Below are 6,809 nucleotides of genomic sequence, written 5' to 3'. Positions count from 1 at the left end.
ATTAGGCTTTTATTATATAAAAAATTACTTTCCAAAAAAATTGCATCAACACCCAATCCCCTCAGTCATGAGGAAAAGAGACAAAGAGAACCTGTGTCTCCAGGACACTGGACAGCACAGAAGTGCAGGACAGTGCCCTTGCCGGATGCTATGGGCAGCACCAGATGCCTTTGCTCTCTAATTTTTGCCTAATTTCCAATAAGATTTTATTTTAATAAGCAGGTGGCCATCCCACAGGCAGTAAGTCGCTTGCTGGTTTAACTTTTTAAATACTGCATTACAAATACGGATCTTGTTTACCGGGCTTTTTGGTGCCCCTTTAAATTCTGCACCTGGTTTGTGGTTCCGTTGAGTTGTTTTCCTGGAGGCTCACAGAGGCCATGGCCGGAGATGGCACACATGGAGCCACCAGGGAGGCACCCTCCCTGTCACCCCCAAATAGACATGCGTCTGAGAAGCAGCCCCAACTATCCCAGTCCTGGCCACCCTGACCCCAAAGCCATGCCCGGCCTCCTGCGCCACAAATGCCAGGGGTCAGATGTGCACTTGAATGGGAAAAGCCCTCAGCCAACTCCCCGCCATCAGCTGCTCGCCGGCCTGTGCCCGTTTCTTCTCTAAGATGTCCTGGGATCTCTTTCGTCCTCTCCATCAAGCAGCGCCGGTCACACAACTCCCTGAGGTCTAACTTCAGCCCCTCTGGCCGGGGGCTTTGAGGGGCGTCAGAGGGGCTGTGGTCTCAGTTTGAGGGCTCACCCTAGAGTCAAAGCTGACCGTACACTCCTGCTCACAGGCAACCCTTTTCTCCAGTCAGACCTGCACTTCCCGGGAGCCAGCCCATGCCAGCCCATGCCAGCCCATGCCAGCCCATGCCAGCCCATGCCAGAGATAAAGCACCGTGACGCTTACACTGCGGGACGGGGGCCACGAAGGCACCTGCCTCCCCCGTGAAATGCATGAGGGTACCAAAAACTCAGTCATCGGGGTTAATAATACCTAATGCGAATTTTTAAATCAAAACTAATGCGAAAATATCAACATTTTAGAAGTCCAGTGCGCAATCCTTTGTGCCACAGAGCCACCCAAAATGTCAACATTTTCAATAAAGACGGGATTAAATTTTTCCTTTTGCCTCAGACTCCAGCACTTTGAGTGATCCTGTCTTTGATCTTTAAAAATATTGCATAAAAATATTATTTGTGCTGATGACTGAGGTTTGGAGCAGCCTTCTTAAATGTAGTACCTGAGGCAAGTGCTTTATTCATTTCACCCTAGTCCAGTGATGGAGAACCTATGACACGCGTGTCAGAGGTGACACGCAAACTCATTTTTTTGGTTGATTTTTCTTTGTTAAATGGCATTTAAATATATAAAATAAATATAAAAAACACAAGTTTTTGTTTTACTATGGCTGCAAATATCAAAAAATTTCTATATGTGACACGGCACCAGAGTTAAGTTAGGGTTTTTCAAAATGCTGACACGCCGAGCTCAAAAGGTTCGCCATCACTGCTAGTCCCTGCCAGCAGATACAATCAGTAAACAAGTAAGCTCAGTAATTACTTCAGAAAGTTATAAAAGCTTTCAAAAAAAGTAAACAAAACATTACCATATGACCCAGTAATTGTCCTGGGTGTACACCCATGGGAAGTGAAAACAGACCTCTACACAAGAACTCGTATGTTAATGTTCATAGCAGCAATATTCATAATAGCCAAAGAGTAAAAACACCTCAGATGCCCAGCAACGGACAAATGGGTGAACAACCTGTGACCTGTCCACACAATGGTATGTTATTCAGCCATAAAAAATGGAAGCACTGGCACGTGCTACAGCATGGATGGATCTTGAAAACAGTGACAGGAGCCAGACACAAATGGCCACATACCGTATGGTTCCATTAATATGAAACTAGAGGCCCGGTGCCACAGCCCTCTGACGCCCCTCCAAGCCCCAGGTGAGATCAGGCCTAAACTGGCAGTTGGACATCCGTCTCGCAATCCGGGACCGCTAGCTCCTAACTGCTCTCCTGCCTGCCTGATCGCCCCTAATCACCCTGCCTGCCTGCCTGATCACCCCTAACCGCCTTTGCCTGCCTGCCTCATCACCCCTAACCACTTGCCTGCCTGCCTGATTGCCCCTAACTGCCTCTGCCCACCTGCCTGATCGCCCCTAACCATTCTGCCTGCCTGCCTAATCGCCCCTAACCGCCTCTACCTGCCTCATTGCCCCAACCACTTGCCTGCCTGCCTCATTGCCCCTAACCAGCTCTGCCTGCCTGCCTGATCACCCCTGACCACTCACCTGCCTGGGTGATTGCCTCTAACCGCTCCCTGGGGGAGGGGGGCAGTGGGGGGAGGGGCCGTGCTCGTTCTGGTCTCTGGTCATTCTGGTCGTTCCACCGTTTCGGTCGCTGGACTTTTATTATATAGGATGTCCAGAACAGGCAAATCCAGAGAGAAAAGAAGTAGATTAGTGGATAATGAGGACTGGGGGAAGGGGGATGAAGAGCAACCGCTAATGAGCATGGGTTTTGGGGGGATTTTTTTGAGTGACAGAATGTTATGGAATTTGATAGTGGTGATAGTTGCACAACTTTGTGAATATACACAAAAACACTGTAAAATAGTGACTCTTATGTTATGTGAAATTTTATGTTATGTAAAGAACATCTCAAGTTAAAGAAAAATAAAATAAAGCAGGTGATAAGGGAAGTCTGAGGGACGGGTTATCAGGGAGACCAGAAAGGCCTCTATGATGTAAGGACACTTGATGGGACCTGAATGACAAGGAGCCAACTGTGGGTTTAACTAGGGGAAGATCATTCTAGGCAAAGACAGCAACCCATGCAAAGGCCCTGAGGCAGAAATAACTGTTGAGGAGTCATTCATTCATTCATTCATTCATCCCACAGATAGTTCTTTAGCACTGATAGCTAGACATTGCCCCCTGGGGATACCACAAGGGACAAACCATCCTATAATATGATGCCAGAATGTGAAAGCAGCTAAGGGCCAGGAAGGAAAATTAAGTAGGGAGGGAAGAGAGTATAGGGTGGGAGGGGCTGGTCAGAGAAAGCCTTCCTGAGAAAGTGACATTTGAGCAGAGGCCAGCGCAATGATGGAGAATGACAGCAGAAATGTGGAAGGATCCTAACAGCATTGGCCTGAGGCTGTAAGAGGACCCAGAACTGCACTGTGAGTGTACGTACCGCTACTGCAGGGCGTAAGCAAACAATGCCATGGCTGGAGTCGTCTTCATAAGATCCAGATGGCTCTGTCTGCCATGGATCTCCATGCTCCCACCCTCCACATGGGTAGAGCTAGGTAAGTAGATGTAAGTCCCAAACATGACACTGATTGGGGCTAAACAGCTCTGGATGCCTGGGTTCCTCGGGGATCCACCGTGGACCTTGGTCAGGGTCTCCAATCCAGCAGTTTTAAAGGACTCAGGGCTATGGCACTCTGGCAGACGCAGGGTCCCAGACCCCACCCCTAGGACTCAGGCTCAGGGACCCGGGGTGTGCCTGGGAGACACACTGACAACACGCGTCCCCAGCTGGTGCTGGTGCAGTGGTCCACAGTCCCCGGGCTGAGAAAACAGCAGCCTGAGCTCTGCAGAGCACAGTGCCAAAGGCCCCACCACCCAGGCGCAGTGGGGACCACACCCCAGACCCCCTTAGCCCAGCCTGCGTGATGGTTACAATCTACTTCATTGCCAGCAAACATTTAGAATTGGAGATTGTGCATAGCAAGGGGGTCCCAGGCTTCTCCTGAGATGCTGCACCAACTGCTAATTCTGGGCCACGTCTCCAGACAGCAATTCCCCCCAGCAGCCTCCTCGCCCATCTGTGTAAAGTGTGTGGATGTGCAGGGCTGGAGGTCCGATTGCAGCCACTTCAGTAGACAGAAGCCACACGTGTTCTTTCTGAATCAGCCCTTTCCATATCTTGGCAGAGAATGGGAATCTGTGGGGAAGGTTCCCAGGATTCTTCGAAGCCTATTGACCTCGTTTAAAAGAATCAGGGAGACACGCTCCTGAGATTCTTAGAGATCCTCCTGTTTTGCAGAGATCATGGAAGCCTACTAGGTGTCCCCTTAAACCCTCCTTAGTATTTCAGATATGTGCCCTCACCTGGAGAATGTTCTGCTGGCAAAGATTAGGGTTGAAAGTTTTTATTGTTCAAGCCTAGGTAGTCCTAGCTTTAAAAATTCTTATCAAAACTGTACTGTAAGTTTTGTTGTTGTTTTTTTAAGAGAAGTAAGCCTTTATTTCCTTGTTTCTCAAATAGAGCTGGCTGAGCTGGTTGCTTTTTGGTAATTAATCAAAGAGACCAAATCCCATATCCTCGTCCGACTCCTCCGACTCTTCCTTTGCCTCAACCTTGGCTGGGCTGCAGCAGCAGCAGGAGCAGCAGTGGTGGCGGGCACAGGGGCAGCAGCCACAACAGCAGATGGGCCAGCCAAGAAGGCCTTGACCCTTTCAGCAAGTGGGAAGGTGTAATCAGTCTCCACAGACAAAGCCAGAACGCGCGTGTACCCATTGATGATAGAATGGGGCACTGACGCAACAGTTGGGTAGCCAATCTGAAGGCATAGGCTGGCCACTGCGGACACCCTCCAGGAAGCGGGAATGCAGTTTCCTCTGTGATGTCAAGCACTTCCGGGCTGTAGATGCTGCCATTGTCAAACACCTGCTGGACAATCAGCCCCAAGGAGAAGGGGGAGGTGTTCGGCATGTTCAGCAGTGTGGCTTCGCTGGCTCCCACTTTGTCTCCAGTCTTAACAGCTGGACATCACTCAGGATTTCAGTGGAGCCCCTGGAGATTTTAGTGGTGATGCCCAGAGCCTGGAAGAAGGAGGTCTTCTCTGGCCCCAGACCAGTGTTCTGGGCAGGCACAGTGGCTTCACACGGGGCAATGGCACCAGCCCTGGCAGCAGCTGGCACCTTACTGGCCAGCAGCAGGTCCCGGATCTCAGGGAGGTCCTCCCTGGTGAACACAAAGCCCACATTCACCCGGATCTGAGGCAGCAGCTTCTCCAGAGCGGGGCTGTTTCCCAGGTGTCCTCGGATGGCCTTGTGCCTCATGGTGTTCTTGCCCGTCAGCACCACAGCCTTCCCGCGGAGGGACATGCGGATCTGCTGCATCTGCTTGGAGTCCACATTGTCTGCTCCCACGATGCAGCATTTTGGATAACCATCCAGAAGTTGGATGATCTTAAAGAAGTAGTTGGACTTCCAGTTGCCCTGTCTCCCCTGGGCATCGCGGCAGTGCGTCAGGGATGGCCACGCAGGGTTTACAGACGATGTCACTCTCACGAGGACGCCTGGCGAGAGCTGTACTGTAGGTTTTTTCCTTAATCTCTTGTTTCATTACAGGCAGGTAGAAAAAGGTCAGTTGGCACTTCCTCAGTTCTTGCCAGGATTCTCCCACCAGATTGACAGGTTCATTGAGCACCATTTCTACCTTCCACAGGCGACGCGCTGACAAACCTCCTGCCACCGCACAGCAGGGCCCGCTTCTCTCCAGCCTCCAAGAGCATCCACCCATCGGCCCCTCAGCTGCTTATCAACAGGCTCCTAAAGGCCCCTCAAGCTCCCACCCATCGACCCATCCCAAAGCCAATGCCGCAGGTTTCCGGTTTCCGTTAAGATAATGTGTTCCAGTTAGCTATCGCTGCCTAAGACATTACCCCAAACTAAGTGGCTTCCTAAAACAGTCATTTTCTTTTCTCTCACAATTTTGGCGATCATAAGTTCAAGGAGGGCTCAGTTGCAGACTCTTCTGTTCCATGCACATCCACTGGGGTCAATGGTAGCACCCAGCTGACAGGTGGGCTGGACTAAGCGAACCTCCCTGTAAAAGAAGCACCCATGCCCTAGCCGGTTTGGCTCAGTGGATAGAGCATCAGCCTGTGGACTCAGGGGTCCCAGGTTTGATTCTGGTCAAGGGCGTGTACCTTGGTTGTGGGCACATTCCCAGTGGGGAGTGTGCAGGAGGCAGCTGATCGATGTTTCTCTCTCATCGATGTTTCTAACTCTCTATCCCTCTCCCTTCCTCTCTGTGGAAGATCAATAAAATATATTTAAAAAAAAAAGAAGCACCCACATTTTCCCTTCCTCTGAGGGAGAAACTCAGTTCTTTCCCACTATGAGTGTCTTCCTGTGAGTGTCCACGGAGCACTTTACTTCTCATACTTCTGGTCGCCAGTTCTGTGGAGGTTTTTCCCCACAACAAGCAATTTTCTGTGGCACCAGCGAGGTGTCCTACAATTTAATTCAATTCTGACACTGCCTTCCTGCAGATAGTGTCAGATCCCACAGGTTAAGGGCTCAGTCCCACAAGACGACACACCCACCTTCCACTTCAGACCACGCCTGGATTTCCGGGTACGTGGAGCGCCCAGGAAGCCAGAGGCTCTGTCCAGGAATTCAGGTGGGGCCTGGGGCCATGCTGAATGGCACAGGTTTCCGAAGTAGCTTCAGAGAAGAAAAGAGAAACTAGGAATGTTGCCTCCATTCTGGGTCATTCTTCAAGCGTTGGCCCTTCTCTTCCATCTGCCTGCCATTGCCAGCATGTCAGAGTCCTCGGCGACTTACTTTGCCTTATCCGGAGTTCTTATGGTGGTCAGAGGGACAGATCATTGTAATGGTCTTACTTCATCTTGGCCAGCATCAGAACCCATAAATATGACTTTAAATGTTCCCAGTTACCGTGTGAGATCAATATTGATTCCCCCACTTTAAAGATAAGAAACTCAAGGCTTAAAGAGGTATGGTCACCTGCCTAAACCCATATAGCCAATGCTAGG

General features: G+C 50.4%; 1 pseudogene; it reads right to left on the bottom strand.

The window, feature by feature from the left end:
* Positions 1-4,300: 4,300 nt before the first annotated feature.
* Positions 4,301-5,276, bottom strand: LOC102259388 (annotated as a pseudogene).
* Between the last annotated feature and the right edge of the window lie 1,533 nt (positions 5,277-6,809).

This window comes from Myotis brandtii, unplaced genomic scaffold (genome assembly GCF_000412655.1).
Source record: "Myotis brandtii unplaced genomic scaffold, ASM41265v1 scaffold193, whole genome shotgun sequence".
Classification (NCBI taxonomy): domain Eukaryota; kingdom Metazoa; phylum Chordata; class Mammalia; order Chiroptera; family Vespertilionidae; genus Myotis; species Myotis brandtii.
Note: the sequence above shows the minus strand (reverse complement) of the source record. Positions and strands in the feature narration are given on the sequence as shown.